This window comes from Triticum urartu, chromosome 3 (assembly GCF_003073215.2).
Source record: "Triticum urartu cultivar G1812 chromosome 3, Tu2.1, whole genome shotgun sequence".
Taxonomy (NCBI): Eukaryota; Viridiplantae; Streptophyta; class Magnoliopsida; order Poales; family Poaceae; genus Triticum; species Triticum urartu.
This window is the reverse complement of record NC_053024.1, coordinates 338,228,148-338,247,769: the sequence shown is the minus strand read 5'-3', so window position 1 is coordinate 338,247,769 and position 19,622 is coordinate 338,228,148. Positions and strand designations below refer to the sequence as shown.

General features: G+C 45.1%; 1 long non-coding RNA gene across 3 annotated transcripts; it reads left to right on the top strand.

Moving 5' to 3' along the window:
• The first annotated feature begins 3,352 nt into the window (after positions 1 to 3,352).
• Positions 3,353 to 9,175, top strand: LOC125543948. Of its 3 annotated transcripts, none has more exons than XR_007299156.1 (5): positions 3,353 to 3,792; positions 6,038 to 6,081; positions 6,209 to 6,352; positions 7,398 to 7,448; positions 8,439 to 9,175. It is a non-coding gene; the product is annotated as an uncharacterized LOC125543948 (long non-coding RNA). The 3 variants fall into 3 exon arrangements; XR_007299155.1 differs by adding an exon at positions 6,433 to 6,486 and having other exon boundaries at positions 7,398 to 9,175; XR_007299154.1 differs by having other exon boundaries at positions 7,398 to 9,175.
• Positions 9,176 to 19,622: the final 10,447 nt, after the last annotated feature.

The following is a 19,622-nucleotide window of genomic DNA, read 5'->3' as shown; positions in this document are numbered from 1 at the left end:
TTCGTCGGATTTATTCCGCGATCACGATCTCAGATCCGATCTTCTTTCTAGTCTTTCTTTTCGCTCGTTTATCGGAATCAGGTGATTCAAGCGCCTGGAGTTTCGTCTCGAAACCGCCGTTCGTCTAATCAACTTGAACAAGCTTTTGCTACAGTAAAATTTTGACCTAGATTCAACTTGCTAGAACTGAGTTGTTTTCTTCTGCCGCTTGTTTTTCCGTCGTTTGTTCGGTTTGCAACCGGAGTTCTTAAGTTGAACTTTCTGGTTCAATCTCTTGTTCGAGTTTTACCTGTGCATTAGATGAGTACTTATTGTATGCTTGTTGTTTGTCTGCGATATATTACCCGGATTGCGCCGCTTGTTACTTCGAAACCCTAGGACTCGCGGATCATCAGCAAGGCAAGTAACACTTTGATCATACCTTTTCTACAACCCATGTTCTATTGCATTAGATCAATCCTCACACATTGCATGATTAGGATCTAATTAAATTGTGGGATGGGAAGTAGATAAGGTAGTACCTATTACCTGTATTATTATGAAACCTTTGGGAGTTACTCTACGTTTGCTTATATTGCCATGCTATGCTAGTAGACGTGGATTGGGTGAGTGATATCCATGACAGATGTGAGATTGATAATTTTAATGGTTTATCTAAGGTGGCAACTTAAACACACATCTGGGTGGATTGAGGCACCTGGTGTCTATCAGGACTTGCCTGTTTTTTTTGGACCGCCACCCGGGTTCAAAGGGATCATAAGATCTTTCATGCTAAATACTTACGTGTGCAGCCACAAGCCATTATGGGCTCTGGCATAGTTGACTTAGTCGTGCGAACTCTTACGGGGTGGACTAGCAGATGTAGGGGATGTAGGTGTACCGGTCTACCCCACAAGTAAGGTGCTAGTGCTTCTGAAAGACTATGTCTCGGTCATCCGTCTTCTCAAACACCCTGTAGTGCGAGAAACCAAACGGAGGCGATCGAGTCTTGTGGGGAAAAGTGCCCAAACCTCTGCAGAGTGTACAAACTAATCATGATTAGCCGTGTCCCCGGTTATGGACAACTTGAGTATCTAGTACTTGAATATCATGTGAATCTCAACATGTTACTTCTAATTAATATTGTTGGGTTTTAATTATTTTTAATTGGGATTGAGAATGCTGTCAACCATTCTCAATGTTTCACAACCACCATGATAGTTAAATAAACTTATTCGTTTGCAGTAGGGAAAAACTGGCTTTACGCAAAACTGTAACCATAGAGCTTTCCACCAGCCATATATGCATATAGTATAGCTGTTTCATTCCATTACTCTCTATGTGTTACTTTGCCAGCATATTCCATGTGCTGACCCGTTTTCGGGCTGCAACTTCTCATGTTGCAGACTTTTCAGACGATGAGTAAAGAGCTTTTAGGTCGTGGCCCTATACTCAGTGATGCCGCTGGAGTTGATGGACCCATTTATCTTCCGAGTCTTCCGCTGTTATTGATATTAGATGGCCTTCAGCCATATTTATTGTAATAAGTTCTTTTTGAGCCATCGATGTAATAAGTGTGTGATTGCAACTCTGCTATAAAACCTCGATGTACTGTGTGGTGTCAGCATTACTGATCCAGGGATGACACCGTAGCACAGTAGACGTGATCCATTCGGGTCAGGTCGCTACACAACCCAAATTGCTTTTTTATCTATTTCAGTGTTTCGTAGAAAAGGAATATCAAACGAAGTCCAAACGGAATGAAACCTTCAGGAGCGTTATTTTTGGAACAAACATGATCCAGGAGACTTGGACTGGACGTCAAGCATTCAACGAGGCGGCCACGAGGTAGGGGGGCATGCCCACCCCCTGGGCGCGCCCTCCACCCTCGTGGGCCCCTCGTTGCTCCACCGACCTACTTCTTGCTCCTATATATATCCACGTACCCCGCAAACATCCAAGAGCATCACGAAACCCTATTTCCACCGCTACAACCTTCTGTACCCAAGATATCCCATCTTGGGGCCTTTTCCGGAGCTCCGCTGGAGGGGTCATTGATCATGGAGGGCCTCTACATCAACTCCATGGCCCCTCCGATGATGTGTGAGTAGTTTACCTCAGACCTTTGGGTCTATAGCTAGTATCTAGATGGCTTCTTCTCTCTCTTTGGATCTCAATACAAAGTTCTCCTTGATTCTCTTGGAGATCTATTCGATGTAACCTTCTTTTTGCGGTGTGTTTGTCGAGATCCGATGAATTGTGGGTTTATGATCAAGTCAATCTATGAACAATATTTGAATCTTCTCTGAATTCTTTTATGTATGATTGGTTTATCTTTGCAAGTCTCTTCGAATTATCAGTTTGGTTTGGCCTACTAGATTGATCTTCCTTACAATGGGAGAAGTGCTTAGTTTTGGGTTCAATCTTGCGGTGCTCGATCCCAGTGACAGAAAGGGAAACGACATGTATTGTATTGTTGCCATCGAGAATAAAAAGATGGGGTTTATATCATATTGCATGAGTTTATCCCTCTACATCATGTCATCTTGCTTAAGGCGTTACTCTGTTCTTATGAACTTAACTAGCAGGCGCACCCGCGCATTTATGCGGCTAGACTAGTTTTTGTTATGTTTTATATTTGGGGCAGTTGATGTTTTCTGTTTGAATTTATGAATTTGAACATGTAGTGTACATAATTTTATAATATTTTTTAGAGCCTCACTATTCATATGTAGTTTCCAATTTCTCTATCTACTCCTATTTTAGTTTGGCCTGACATTTTGTTCTTATTTTTTCTCGCATTAAATGACATTCGTTTTGAATTGTTTATAGTACATCGAGAAATGCTAAAAGTTGTTTATTTTCCAACATGAATTTTGGCATGTAATTTATATATATTTTCCTATCATTCAAAAATGTTTGTTGATTCTTACTAATCTTGCTGATTATCTACAGGTGAAAAATATAAAGATTTATATCATATCTGATCCTTTGAATAACAATGGATAAGTTTCATCTATTTTCTGGGGGAAGTATAAGTTCCATCTTTTTAAGAGCATTTTTCACCAGCATATTCATGGTTTTTAATGTTTGCATCTGTGTATACCGAGAAGTAAATATATATATATATATATATATATATATATATATATTTGTACCCAATTCTTGCATAGCCAATGTATGATGTGTTCCCGCAAAAAGAAAAGATGTATTATGTGTCATGCCTAATGTACTTTTCTGCAAGCCCATTAGAGTGAAGATGATTACCACTCCGTAAAAAATTTTTCTAAGTAAAACAGCCGGTAGTCCCAGTCCCAGTCATTTACACAGAACTCTAAGCATTAAAATGATATCTACATAGAACTCTCTCTCCTTTCCCTCTTAGTAAAAAAAGAACTCTCCTGTCCTACCATACGATCCCCACCAGGCACCTCATACACATCCGCCATTTCTTCCGATTTGCCGCCGGCGAAGGACGACGTCGCTGTGCCCCATCAGGAAACTAATCCTCATGCTATCCCAGATCCACATGTCGCTTCTTTTCTCGTGATTTTTCTTCCTTGGTGGTGGCACATGTGGCTGGGTGAGCGTGTGGATCTCGGCGAACTCGTCGACTCTGGCAACGCGGTCACGGAGATGTATAGTGAGAACGTGGGCTGTCCTACTCAAAGTTGTCGTAGCTGGAGTTTCTGGATGTTGGGGCTGCGAAGGCATTGAGGGAGTTCGCGGAGGAAGAAATATCTGCAAGACGTGAGTATCTTCTGCGAGTCGATGTTAGTTGTTGCCCTCCTGCTATCCAGACTTCTACCAAATGTAAGTGTTATTTGAACCATATAAGTTTTTTTAAGTTGAATGATCTAGAAATCAGAATAAGATTTTATCTTTCCATTACTAAACAACTTTTCGTGTGAAATTAGAAATTATACCAAAAATTTCTGAGCGGAGAAGTGCACTTATACTTGTTCTCTGAATTCTGAAGTAGAGAACACAGTAAAGCAAATGTATGGATCTGCTGGAATTAAGTCTAACTGAACCTAGCAAGAGACCCTTGCATTTAATTATTGATTGACAGTAAAACAAAGGAATTTTAGATGCACTTTTACCGATCTAGGTAACAGAAGCATCAACTTAATGTGAGACATGCATGCGCCTAGCTGCAAGTTAAGTTTTCAAGTTCATCGATTTAGGTGCGGCTAGTTTTGTTGTTGGCTTCTTGCGTCTTAATTACCATGTAGAGGCACTGCAATATGGTGAACATACACAATGTTATATGGTGCACACACAAATGTAAGACGTCTGAATTAGCTACACATATAGTTTCTTATCTTGCTTATGGAATCTTGTCGGCTAATATGGTTTCTGAGAATCATGTTTATTAGAGTGGTTATTATTCAAAAAAACTTCTGCCCATGCAGAAAGGAAGCTGCATGTACACACTTGTTAACATCTGTATGCATGAAAGCAGTGTATGGAAAAAATAATATGCATTGTCATCTTCTTACTAAGGTCATGATTTACCTCTTCCACATCTCATCTCTCAGTGTCTGGCTATGTTTTTATATTGTTTTGAGAAATTGCCGCCATGAGATCAAGTCTAAACATTGTTCAGTCTTGCCTTATCATCTCGGTTCCTTCGCCTAAACATGTTTTAATTGCATTCCTTGATTACGACAATACAGTTGCAATCATGCTAATTCTTTGGTTATTAATTACTATGTAACATGCGCATCTAAGAAAATGTAACTACTCATTGAAAATTGCTAAATTATCCTCTTATTTTAATTTACTGGATTCTTTTTTATGGACTTCATATAGAATATCTTTGATTCTTTTCCAAACATTTTTTATTAAAAAATTAATTTTAAAACCAATTTTTTTGGGTGTTCACCAGATACAATGTTTTCTTAACTCATCTAATGCAGATTCTGTACGAATCTATGGATTTGATATTTCAATTAGTTGGACGCTCATCGCTTCTGTATTCAATGCGTGGTAGGTTGATAAGTGTATGGGATATTTTGATGTGTTAGCTATAGTATTATAGGTGTCTATTTTCTTATTTTTCATGCAAGTATGGAGATAAGCATGCATACACGTATGCTAGCTTTCCTGTTTGCATGCGTGCATGTGGGAGTTGCAAATTAGTGTTGATTTTTTTGCAAAAATAAGATTTGCATTCAATTAGAATCCTAGATAGACAGGGACACATCTCTTCCATGTACGGCATACATGTCCGGGGAAGACTCATATATATTTTCATTATTATCCGATAAGGCGTTTTTTATTTGGTATAGACCTTCTTGCATTTTTTCTGCCATGTATGTGCTTTTTATTCCCGATAACAGACCACTCGTAGTTTGCTCTTTCTAGTTGGTTTCCTTTTCTAACTAATGTCTTTGTATGCGTGTTTGGACTCCCCTATATGTGTGTTATCTCACAGAAGTTGGTGTGCCTTTTCTTTTTGAGTTGAAGTTCGTGTGCTTTTCTAACTAAAATGTGTATGTATGCATGTTGGACTTCCCTGTACATCCTCTCTCAGAAAAAAAGAGAACTCCTTGTAGATGTGTCAATGATCTACTGTGTACGCGCTCTATGTCTTACGTAACCTTTTCATCTTTAAAGCTCATCCGCTATAATAAGAATCAATGGAGTATATATTTTTAAATTAATACGTACCGATTGATTGTCGTCATACAGAAAGGAAGCTACATGTACATACTTGTTAACATCTATATGCATGAAAGCAGTGTATGGCAATAATAATATGCATTGTCATGTTCTTACTAAGGTCATGATTTACGAAGAGATCTTCTAAAATTAGAACATCTCTTTGTATACTATATATATTCTTTGCGCTATCTTCGCTTGGGCACTCTGTGTCGTCAATCAACACCTTTAATCCTTCTGTGTATGTGACTCTTGTTAATGCCACATATAGTTGCCCATGGCAGAAGACTTGCTTAGGCAAATATAGGCCCACCTTCTTTAGGGATTGACATTGGCTTTTATTTATGGTCATTGCAAAATAAACTGATAGAGGATATTGCCTTCTTTTCAGCACGAAGGGCCACTTCAAGTCGCTTGGTGACATAATAATTTCAGGTATGTATACCTTGTCACTGACGTGTGTTCCTGTGATTATTTGTGCCTCAATGTACCTTTTGCCCAGCTGTGTGATAGTCATTCTTGTGCCATTGCATAAACTTGCTGCTTGATTGATGTTCCGTAGGAGCATCACCTGCAAACCTACCTTCAGTTTTAGATCGTGGATTGGAATTCCTGGGAAGATCATGTTGTTGAGGAACTCTGCTGGACACATATTCTCCATTGTGTTGTAATTCATTGTTGCCTTGCATACAGTGTCCAAGTATAGGTATGTCATCTCTTCACATTGTATTTGGCTTATTATGTAGTAATTTATCTTCTCTCAACTATTTCATTCCTTGGACACAGTATTGCTCTTTCTTCGACAAATTCACTATTACGATAGTTTTGCTGCAAGTTTGGGTACGTGATTTTTACTATCTCTTCTTTGGGGTCTTCTCCTTTAAGTAGAAGTAGGTCTTTACGTACTCTTACCCAATCATCTCCTTCATCATTTTTATCGCAATTTGATCCATTCTGCAAATTCGGCCACATTTTGCTTTTGTATTGGATCTTCTGACAAACTTTAGTCACATGTTTTCAGTTAGAAAAATATTTAAAAGTACTTCCATAGGTATGACCTTTGACCGAGGCATTTACTATCTGCTCTCTCTTTCCCTTTGTTATCACTTGAAGTATTTGTCTGAAGTCGCCTTCTAGCACAACTGTCATGTCACCAAATGGCCTTTCGTCAATATTTTGGTTTGTGAACCTTAGAATATCCCTAAGGCTTTTTTCTAGTGCATCGAAGCAGTGTTTGTCATAGGAGCCTCGTCCAATAATATCACCGAGGTTTTCTTTACCAGTTCAGCCAAATGTGATCCTTGTTTTATTTCACATGTTGATTCTTTCGTGGTATTTATTGGAATGTGTAATCTTGAGTGCGCTGTTCTTCCACCTTATAGGAGCAAAGCTTCAATGCTAGATGATACTACCGAAATCACTTTCTTTCCTTCTGATAGTAGCTTCGTTGTAATTGCTTTCCATAGGTAAGTTTTGCATGTGCCACCGTAGCCTTCTACAAATATATGTTTTCCAAGTCCTTTCTCAGCTGATTCTATTATTGCATCAAAGGTCATTTTCTAGCCGTGGTTGACATTGCTTATTATGGTTTTGTGCTCATTCTTTAGTGCCTCCATGTCGTAGCTAAGTTCTTCGATTATCATTCTGTTCCCAAGTTGTTCAAGTTCTGTAGCATTTCGTAGTTCAATGTCTGGATAGTCCTTTAGTGTTTTTCTTGCTTGCCTCATTAGTTTCTCTATCTCCACTTGCAGGGTGTCCATAGTAGATTCTTCCAATAGCGAAGCCCCTTTTCCGCTCCTCAGGTTTTGGTTTCGCTTTTCCATACTAATTTTGATGGTAATTCGGCATAGGTTAATTGTTTTCCCACCTCATGTATTTTGTTTGCCTCCATCCACTCAGTGAACTTAGTACTCGTGGATCCTGGCCTTCTTACTATCTTCTCTATGTCAATCGAGTCCGGAAAAATAAGTTCTTGCTCATTTTTAATGTGGAATGGTAGTCTCACGACTGGTGGATCATGATGGTGTATATCAAACAGGAATGTCTGCCAGCATGCTTCAGTTGTTGATATGTATCTCATCTCTAGGTATTTCTTGATGTCATCATAGTCATTTGCTGCATCTCTTCCCTTTAGCAAGGTTGTTACCTGGTCATCATCTTTATGGATGTTCTTAAATAGGTAGGTACTTGATTAACCTTGGCCTGTGGCACCACTCAACATTTATGTGAGCTTGGAATTGGCCAAAAGGTTTCGATTGTAGGGTACGACAAATCTGTCGTTGAACATTACTCCTCCCTTTTTGATCTTCCTTCCATTATCTCGCCTTCTATAAGCCATCCTCATCGTTTGTGGTATCGACATTGTATCCTTTTGGGAAGTGCTTAGTGCATCTGTTGCCAATCATGCATGGTGATTTTGTATTTGACACTCCGCAAGGCCCGTGCATCATGAAATTTTCCACAGTTTCATATCCGTCCAGATCGTCATCTTTGTCTAGGATCTCCGCACCGATTATTTGGTCGATTTGTGATGTTACTTTGCACGTGTATCATATCTAGGCTAATAAGCTCATCGGTGGTAGGATTGACTCAATCCCATATTCACATTTGTTTTACTTGAATGTTCCAGTTATGTCCCCTTGTATTTAAGTCGCTCAACTTGTTGCATGCCATAGTGTTTTGCGTTGAATATTAATAGGGAACAATTTGTCAATTGATACAATATTTATAAAGATTATATCTAGAGAAAATAAGACTGTTAATAACAATTACTAAATTATCTGATGATTCAGGCCAAAAGTGCTTTGGCGTCCCTTCTTCCATGTCGATTAGAGTAGCTGGGCATGGCTTCGTCATGCGTTGAGCGTGCTTTGGCGTGACTTTATCGAATGTCAAGTGAAGCGGCTAGAGGTGGCTGAGGTGTCTTTTCGTGTCGACGTCGAGTTGCCTAGTCACGTGTGATGTCTTTGCTGACTTCTAATTCTTTGGGTGTGTGCTTCTGCGGCCGGCTGTACTCATTTATATATGGGTGGAGGTGTGTGGGTTGAGGTGGCTGTGACCGTGTGGAAAGCAGATCGGGCTTTTTTCGTTTCATGGTTCTTGTTTTGGAAGTTTCTCATGTGAGGTCTCGTTAGGTCCAATCATTGTCTTTATTTGTTTAGGTTTCCTATTATTTTTGATTCCTTGACGATTGAAAGATTTTTTTTCTGTTTCTGTGGGCTAGTTGACGTTCGGATGGAACCTACGTGCGTTGTTTGCACATGGCATGTTTTACTACTTGTACATGTACACATATTTTTACGTAACGTTTCCATCTTTTAATCTCAGCTGTTAAAAGATAAAATAAATGATCAAAATAATTTAATCTATATGGATTCATGTAATGGTTTGTTTTACTTCTGTTTTAAGTATATAATAGATACTATAGATGCATGCTGTATAGCGGTCGATGTGTGTAATAGTAGTAGATGTAGAATCGTTTCGGTCTACTTGTCGCGGATGTGATGCCTATATATATGATCATTCCTAGATATTCTCATAATTATTCGCTTTTCTATCAATTGCTCGACAGTAATTTGTTCACCCACCATAATACTTATGCTATCTTGAGAGAAGCCACTAGTGAAACCTATGGCCTCGGGGTCTATTTTCCATCATAAAAGTTTCCAATCTATTTTATTTTACAATCTTTACTTTCAATCTATATCATAAAAATATCAAAAATACTTATCTTATTATTATCATCTCTATCAGATCTCACTCTTGCAAGTGGTCGTGAAGGGATTGACAACCCCTTGATCGCGTTGGTTGCGAGGTTCTTATTTATTTGTGTAGGTACGAGATGACTTGCGCATGGTCTCTTACTGAGGGAAATACGTACGCTACTTTACTGCACCACTCTTTCCTCTTTAAGGGAAAACCAACGCAGTGCTCAAGAGCTAGCAAGAAGGATTTCAGGCGCCGTTGCCGGGGAGATCTACGCCAAGTCAAGACATACCAAGTACCCATCACAACTCTTATCCTTCGTATTACATTATTTTCCATTTGCCTCTTGTTTTCCTCTCCCCTACTTCACCTTGCCATTTTATTCGTCCTCTCTTTTCCGTACGCCTCTTTTTTCGTTTGTCTCTTTTGCCTGTGTCTTGTTTGTTTGTGTGTTGGGTTGCTTGCTTGTCACGATGGCTCAAGATAATACTAAATTGTGTGACTTTGCTAATACCAACAATAATGATTTTATTAGCACTTCAATTGCTCCTCTTACCGATGTTGAATCTTGTGAAATTAATACTGCTTTGCTGAATCTTGTCATGAAAGATCCGTTTTCTGGACTTCCTAGTAAAGATGCCGCTACCCATCTAAACATCTTTGTTGATTTGTGTGATATGCAAAAGAACAAAGATGTGGACAATGATATTGTTAAACTTGAGCTATTTTCATTTTCCCTTAGAGGTCGTGCTAAAGCTTGGTTTTCGTCTTTGCCTAAAAATAGTATTGATTCATGGAATAAGTGTAAAGATACTTTTATGTTTAAATATTTTCCTCCCGCTAAGATCGTCTCTCTTAGAAACGATATTATGAATTTTAAGCAACTTGATCATGAACATATTGCACAATCCTGGGAGAGGATGAAATTAATGATACGTAATTGCCCTACACATGGTTTGAATTTATGGATGATTGTACAAAAAAATTATGCCGGATGGAACTTTGCTTTTAGAAGTTTTTTAGATTCAGCCGCGGGAGGCACTTTTATGGAAATCACTTTAGGAGAAGCTACCAAACTCCTAAATAATATTATGGTTAATTATTCTAAATGGCACATTGAAAGATCTACTAGTAAAAAAGTGCATGCAATTGAAGAGATTAATGTTTTGAGTGCAAAGATGGATGAACTTATGAAATTGTTTGCTAATAAGAGTGCTCCTACTGATCCTAATGATATGCCTTTGTCTACTGAGCCTATATACATGATCATGCCTAGATATTCTCATAATTATTCGCTTTTCTATCAATTGCTCGACATTAATTTGTTTGCCCACTGTAATACTTATGCTATCTTGAGAGAAGCCACTAGTGAAACATATGGCCCCCGGGTCTATTTTCCATCATACATGTTTCCAATCTATTTTATTTTGCAATCTTTACTTTCATTCTATATCATAAAAATACCAAAAATACTTATCTTATTATTATCATCTTGAAGGAAATATGCCCTAGAGGCAATAATAAAGTTATTATTTATTTCCTTATATCATGATAAAAGTTTATTATTCATGCTAGAATTGTATTAACCGAAAACATAATACATGTGTGAATACATAGACAAACAGAGTGTCACTAGTATGCCTCTACTTGACTAGCTCGTTAATCAAAGATGGTTATGTTTCCTAACCATGGACAAAGAGTTGTTATTTGATTAACGGGATCACATCATTAGTTGAATGATCTGATTGAGATGACCCATTCCATTAGCTTAGCACCCAATCGTTTAGTATGTTGCTATTGCTTTCTTCATGACTAATACATGTTCCTATTACTATGAGATTATGCAACTCCCATTTGCCAGAGGAACACTTTGTGTGCTACCAAACGTCATAACATAACTGGGTGATTATAAAGGAGCTCTATAGGTGTCTCCAAAGGTACATGTTGGGTTGGCGTATTTCGAGATTAGGATTTGTCACTCCGATTGTCGGAGAGGTATCTCTAGGCCCTCTCGGTAATGCACATCACTTAAGCTTTGCAAGCATTGCAACTACTGAGTTAGTTGTGGTATGATGTATTACAGAACGAGTAAAGAGACTTGCCGGTAATGAGATTGAACTAGGTATAGGATACCGACGATCGAATATCGGGCAAGTAACATACCGATGATAAAGGGAACAACGTATGTTGTTATGCGGTCTGACCGATAAAAGATCTTCGTAGAATATGTAGGAGCCAATATGAGCATCCAGGTTCCGCTATTGGTTATTGACCGGAGACGTGTCTCGGTCATGTCTACATTGTTCTCGAACCCATAGGGTCCGCACGCTTAAGGTTACGATGACAGTTATATTGTGAGTTTATGCATTTTGATGTACCGAAGGTTGTTCGGAGTCCCGGATGTGATCAGGACATGACGAGGAGTCTCGAAATGGTCGAGACATAAAGATTGATATATTGGAAGCCTATGTTTGGATATCGGAAGTGTTCCGGGTGAAATCGGGATTTTATCGGAGTACCGGGAGGTTACCGGAACCCCCCGGGAGGTATATGGGCCTTGGTGGGCCTTAGTGGAAGAGAGGAGAGGTGGCCATAGATGGGCCGCACGCCCCTCCCCCCCTTGGTCCGAATAGGACAAGGAGAGGGGGCCGGCCCCCCTTCCTCCTCTCTCTCCTCTTTTCCCCCTCCGCGAATCCTATTCCAATTAGGAAAGGGGGGAGTCCAACTCCCAGAAGGAGTCGGACTCCTCCTGGCGCGCCTCTCCTGGCTGGCCGGCCCTCCTCCCTTGAGCCTCTATATACGGAGGCAGGGGCACCCCCTAGAGACACAAGTTGATCCACGTGATCATATTCTCATCCGTGTGCGGTGCCCCCTTCCACCATAGTTCTCGATAATATTGTAGCGGTGCTTAGGCGAAGCCCTGCAACGGTAGTACATCAAGATCGTCACCACGCCGTCGTGCTGACGGAACTCTTCCCCGACACTTTGCTGGATCAGAGTCCGGGGATCGTCATCGAGCTGAACATGTGCTAGAACTCGGAGGTGCCGTAGTTTCGGTGCTTGATCGGTTGGCCGTGAAGACGTACGACTACATCAACCAAGTTAACGCTTCCGTTGTCGATCTACAAGGGTACGTAGATCACACTCTCCCCCTCTCGTTGCTATGCATCATCATGATCTTGCGTGTGCGTAGGAAATTATTTGAAATTATTACGTTCCCCAACACATCTCTATCAGATCTCACTCTTGCAAGTGGCCGTGAAGGGATTGACAACCCCTTTATCACGTTGGTTGGGAGGTTCTTATTTGTTTGTGTAGGTACAAGGTGACTCGCGCGTGGTCTCCTACTGGATTGATACCTTGGTTCTCAAGAACTGAGGGAAATACTTACATTGCTTTACTGCACCACCCTTTCCGCTTCAAGGGGAAACCAACGCAGTGCTCAAAAGGTAGCACCAGCTCAAAAAGTGGGCGCGTGAGATCACAACAGCGGAGCCCTCGCTCGACGCTCGGAAGCCACTGAAGTGGTCCAGCACTCCCCTCATCTTTGACGCCTAGGACCACCCTTACCGCACAACTGCGGTCAGGTGTTTGCAACAATTGGTCTCACCAACGATACACAACCTCAAGGTGAACAAGATTCTAGTTGAGGGTGGGGCCGGTCTGAACTTGATCTCGCCCGTTGTGATCAAAAGGCTACAAATTCCCGACGAAGATCTCGAGGAAATGGGCACATTTCAAGGGGTCAACCTAGGAAGGAGCCAGCCAAAGGGGAAGGTCACGTTGCCTGTGAGATTTGGAGGCGAGCTGAACTATAGGACAGAGAGGATTGTCTTTGATGTAGCCGAGATCCCCTTGCCCTACAAGGGGATCCTCGGCTGCCCGGCGCTAGCCAAGTTCATGGCGGCATCGCACTATGCCTACAACACGCACAAGATGCCTGGGACGATGACCACCACCGTTCCCTCCGACAAGAAGGACGCGCTGATCTGCGCTGACCAACTCTACCGAGAAGCAGTTGCTGTAGCTGCCGCCAAGGCACTTGCTCCTGCCGCTGAAGCACCAGGAGGGAAGAAGAAGACCGGCAAGACCTCTCGCACCCACTCCGGCAAGCGCACCTCTTCGGAGTGTTATGCTACCATCGAGGACGTGCTAGAGAGTTCTACCGGCAAGAGCAAGAAAACCAGAGCTGCACCACCAGAGACCAAGAGGGTGTCTGTCAAGGGGGATGGCACGGGAGAGGCTTTCACCATAAGCTCCACCCTTGACAACAAATAGGAAAGCACACTCGTCACTTTCCCGCGGGCGAATTTCGACATGTTTGCATGGCAAGCATCCGACATCCCCGGCGTTCCCAGGGAAGTGATTGAGCACCATCTTGTTGTCTATCCCCATGCGCGACCCGTGAGGCAGAAGGTCAGGAAGCAAGCTTTGGAATGGTAGGAATTCATCACAGAGGAGATCAGGAAGTTGGAAGCGGTAGGCTTGGTGAGAGGGGTGCTCCATCCAACATGGTTGGCCAATTCGGTGGTGGTGCGCAAGGCAAACATGATGTGGAGGTTGTGTATCGATTACACAGATATCAATAAGGATTTTCCTAAGGACCCCTTACCATTGTCGCGCATTGACCAGATTGTTGACTCCACGGCCGGTGCGATATATTATCATTCCTCGACGCCTACTCGGGCTACCACCAGATCTTCATGGCAAAGGAAGACGAAGAGAAGACATCATTCATCACCCCATGTGGTACGTATTCCTTTTTAGGGATGCCTTTCGGGTTGAAGAGTGCTGGCTCGACATTCGCAAGGGTGGTCCAAATTTGTTTTGAGACCCAGCTACATAGAAATATGGAAGCTTATATGTATGACATAGTGGTCAAAACCAAGGACAAGGCAACCCTTGTACAAGACTTAGAAGAAACGTTTGCCAACCTATGCAAGATCAACCTCAAGTTGAACCCTGAGAAGTGTGTCTTTGGTGTTTCGTCCGGCAAACTTTTCGGGTTCTTTATGCCACAACGTGGGATTGAGGCAAACACAGACAAGATCAAGGCTATTGAGAGATTGAGGCACCCAAGCGGATCAAGGATGTGCGTCGGCTCACTGGCTGCGTTGCCGCCATGAGAAGATTCATCTCCAAGTCCGCTGAGCATGCCCTTCCCTTTTTCAAGATATTGAAGAAGGCGGGCCCAATGGAGTGGACCCAGAGGCCGAGGCAGCGTTGTAGGATCTGAAAAAATACCTTTCCTCTACACCAATACTGGTTGCGCCTAAACCGCAAGAGTCGTTGTTGCTGTATCTGGCGGCGACGAATCAAGTGGTCATTGGCGCGCTAGTGGTGCAAAGGGAGGTCCGTAAAGAGGCAGTGGTGACGGCGGGGGAATGGCGGATGGCAAGCCAGAGGTTCCCCCGGCAGGGCCCGATGCTGGCAAGGCAAGGCCCCCAGCGGAGTATGACGCCATCAGGACAAGCCCCATGCAATCAAATGAGGTGGTGCAGAAGAAGAACATGATGCAGCACCCGGTTTACTTTGTCAGCTCCCTCCTGCAGGGGGCTAGGTCAAGGTACTCTGGTGTGCAGAAATTTCTCTTCAGCTACCTTATGGCCTCGAGGAAGCTGCGTCAGTACTTCCAAGCACACGAAATCACCGTCGTCACCCGCCTCCCGTTATAACGGATACTGCACAACCCAGACGCAACCGGAAGGATTGTGGACTGGGCCTTGGAGCTTTCGAACTTTGGGTTGAAGTTCGAAAGTACTTCGACAATCTAGAGCAGTGTCTTAGCAAAGTTCATTACAGAATGCACCTCAACGCCTGACGAGGAAATCCAAGAGACCACTCTCCCCGGCAAGGAAGCAAGTCACAGCCGGTGCTGGTGTGCTGCTCGTCGCACCCACCGGAGAGCACCTCAAGTATATGATCCAGATGCACTTTCCCAGGGAGTTGTCCACCAACAACACCGCTGAGTACGAGGGGTTTCTTGCCGGCCTCAGGATCACGCGGACCTCGGGGTCAAGAAGCTCATAGTCAGGGATGATTCACAGCTTGTCGTCAGACAAGTTAACAAAGATTATCAGATCCCATTGATGGAGGCCTATGTAGATGAGGTGAGGAAGCTGGAGAAACGCTTTGACGGTATATAAACGGAGCACGTTCCCCAAGCAGAGAACAACATCGCGGACTACCTGTCAAAGCGCGCTGCATTCAAGCTACCTGTGGAACCAGGTACCTTTTGCTTCGGTTAACTCAACCATCCGTTGAACCATCAACGAAGCAGAACAAACGGAGGAAATCAGGCCCCAACAAGTACTTTCCCACTGAGCCCCCAGGGGCCGCCGGCAAGGGTGTTGCCGTGGATTCTTAGCTTGCCGAGAAGCGACTGATTCCGGCGGGCCGTCAAGCCCTGGCCGTAGAGACGGCCGCTCCCATGGCAGAAGAAATGCCTTTGGTCCTTGCCGTCCAGCCCTAGGCTCCGGCATGGGCGCAACATACCATCTGATTCCTCCAAACAGGGGAGCTTCCTGAGGAGCAGGAAGAAGCATAGAAAGTAGCTCGTCGGTCTGCCATGTATCAGTTCATCGCTGACGTCCTATACCGCAAGAGACTAAACGGTGTGAAATTGACGTGCATTCCCCAGGAGGAAGGACTGGAGCTGTTGGCGGAGATACATGGAGGCATATGTGGCTCCCACATAGGGTCGAGGGCCCTTGCCGGCAAGGTATTCCGGCAAGGTTTCTTCTGGCCCACTGCCCTCCAGGATGCAATGGCACTAGTAACCAATTGTGAAGCATGCCAGTTCAATTCAAAGAAGCTTCATCAACCAGCTCAAGCCCTTCAAACAATTCCTATTTCCTGGCCATTCTCGGTGTGGGTGCTCGACATCCTGGGCCCTTTCCCCCGCGCTGTCGGGGGCTTTGAGTACTTGTACGTTGCGATCGACAAGTTAACAAAGTGGCCAGAGGTGGAAGCAGTAAGGAAGATGACAGCACAGTCAGCCGTCAAGTTCTTCAAGGGGCTTGTGTGCCGTTTTGGTGTCCCAAACAGAGTCATCACTGACAACGGCATGTAGTTCACAAGCCACACCTTCATGCAATATATCCAAGACCTCGGCAGCAGGGTCTGTTTCGCTTCCGTGGCACATCCACGGAGCATCAGCCAGGCGGAGAGGGCAAATGCTGATGTGTTGCGAGGCCTAAGGACAAAGACTTTTGACAGGCTGCACCAGAGCGGGAAGCGCTAGATTGATGAGTTTCTGGCGGTTCTTTGGTCGATCAGAGCGACGCCAAATCGAGCCGCCGTCCAGACACCCTTCGCCCTAGAAGCAGTTCTCCCCAAGGAACTCATATACGGGTCACCTTGAGTGCTCGCTTACGACAAGCTTGAGCAAGATCAATTGCGGCAAGATGACGCAACGCACCTCGAGGAAGATCGTCTTCGGGTGGCTGTGAGAGCATCATGCTACCAGCAAGCCTTCCGCCGCTACCATAGCCGCAAGGTTCATGCCCGAAGCTTTGAGGAAGGCGACCTTGTTCTTCGGCGCATTCAGTCGGCCAAGAATTCCAACAAGTTGACGCCGAAGTGGGAAGGCCCTTATCGGGTAATACGAGTCACCAGGCCTGGCGCAGTCCACCTGGAGACCGAAGATGCTATTCCAGTGAGCAACTCTTGGAACATTGAACATCTTCGCTAGTTTTACCCATAAGGCGCGGTTGTCGGGCCCCCCGACAACCCACCTTTGTACAAGCCTTGCCCGCAAGGCATGTAACCCTCTATACAAAGCTAGGCACATACCCTGAGCATAAATAAATGAAGCGCTGACGCCCTTAGTTTTAGCATGCATGCTAGGTTAAGTCTCTCCCTTGGTTAGGGTCAGTAGTGCATAGTGGCAACTAACCCCTAGCCTAGAGGTCAAGTGTGTGTCTTTCTGTCTTCTTTGGTTCGCAGGGCACGTGGACTCTTCTGCTGACCCGCTTGGGAGAGAGAATACAAACCGGCGCTCCAGCCCCGGCAAGCCATGACTGCCAGGGTCTGAAGACACAAGGATCTGACCACGACAAGCCAAAGTTGTCGGGGGCTGCAGATTTAGATAAGTCCTTCATCCCCTATTGTGCATTTCCGTATGGGACTAGGACAAATGAAACCTCGTTTTGCTCCAAGACCACCGTGCTCCCCATTCTTCTTGTACACAAGTCCCTGGGACAGAACCGGGTCGTAGACGCGGTGGCAAGGGAATAAACGAAGGTCCTAACTCTACTTCGCCCCTACCTCCACCGAAAGCGTGAGAATGATCGACTGAAGTCAGGGGACGGCAAGGCCTGTTGCCGGGCAACAATGTTTATCTTAAAAATATCAAGGATTCGTTCCTTGGCACGGGCCTTGCTGACGCATAGAGAACCCAGCAAGCACCCTTTTTCATTAAAAACATCCCATACAGGTACAATTCATACGGAATTAAAAACATGAGCAAGGGGATTACAAGTCTTAAAATAAACAAGTGCCCGCAGGCTTACAAACTAAAAAAAAAGATAAGATGCCCGCAATCCATTTCTTGTCCCTCTCCTCACAAGGTGGAACAAGATAGCAAGAGGGTAAAAAGAGCGCCTAGGAGAGGTGCGAGGAGCAGAAGGCACCAAGAGAACATCTTGGTGCCGGGAGGGGAGCTGGAAGATGAGGCAGCGGGCCAGCAATACGCGACGAAGGCGTCGGTGCCCGCGTACTCCGACTTAACGGCCGCCACCTGCCTTCTTCGCCTTCTCCGGCCCTCCTACGCCAGCTGCCCAAGGAGACGACGGGGAGCGCCCCGATGGAGAGCTTGACAAGGAAGGCCCTCGGCGGGCCACATAACGTATGGCGGGGCGATGTGGTCAGTAGGAGACGAGGTCGACGTGATCTTGCTCGGCGCTCTCGTCATCGTTGTCGCTACCCTCCTCATCGCTCCCGCTTGAAGAGGAATCTTCATCGTCGGAGGAACTCTCCACGCAGCACTTTAGGAGATTTCCAAGATCTCCAAAGACCTTAACGGAGAGCAGGCCGCCCTCCATTAACTTGAAGTAAAGGACGAGCCCCGCCATCAGGCTGTGGGTGCGAGTAAATGTCTTCCATCCGCGACAAAGGTACATGATGTGAGGATCGGGGAAGTCGACGTCAACCCGCGTGCCACCATTCCCACAGCCCCTCATTTGCAACCTGAGGGTCTGGGGTGGATCGAGCTCCATCTCCCGAGCAAATGGAGTAGGGAGATGGAGGCAGCGACGAGGTGGCCGGCGCAACCTGATGAAGAACTCGCGGGGCTGGTCCCTGACGTGGCCCTCCATCGGGAGAGGCATCGCTGGCGGAGGCGAGGCCGTTGCACCACCCCATCCCCCTCTCCTCGAGTGCCATGGTGACCTCGGCCTCGCCCCTCCCCCTTCCTCTCGTGGCCGGCTCCGCCGCCACGAGTTCTTGGGAAGGAGGACGCGCTGTCGAGCAGCGACCCTCGCCGCCACCGTCGAAAGGCCAGCACCCCCTCTCGCAATGACGGGTGGAAGAAAGGAGCGAAGGTGGAAGAAGATGGGTGCTAAGAGAGTGTGGGATGACATCCCCCTCCCCCTCTTTATAAAGGGGTGGGGTCGAGGCTCGGCCGCCCCACTCAACCAATCCAGCCGCCGGAGGCGCAGGGAATCAGGACCGACCCGCTGCCCCAATCGGCGACGGCTTGGTTTCCTGCCTCCACCGCCTGCCACCTGCATGGGGACACGTGGCGAGCAAGAAGAATTGAGGGGACGGGTGAGGCGACCGTTCCCCACCCTGTGATCGTGGGGGACTGACGCCTTGAAGGCCACGACCTGAGTTCGCCCAAGTAATTAAGCCGCGTGTCTGCCCCTCCCTCTTTTTATAGGGAAGGCGCGGGCCGCCTCTTTACCACGATGTGACGCATGCCTGTGAAAACTGCCCCACGCATGACCCCCACGTCACGCACGACCCTCCATGTCGCACGTTCAACACAGGTCATGGGGAAGCGCAGCGGACAAGAAGTTACTGCGCTAAAATCCGCCCCACCTGCCCGCGCACCGTTCTGGGCCTAGCCCAACAATGTGGCGCCCTTATGTGTGACCCAGGTCCGGGGCCTCCTGTCGGTGTACAAAAGTAGGGGCACTTCTTTTGATCCCTTTACTTGTGCACGGGCAGTCGGAGCCGCGCGCCACGGCCACACTTAGCATGGCAAAGGACGGAAGCCAGAGAGAAGCCGAAGTACGAGACAACCAAGGCAACACCAAGACCAGAATGGC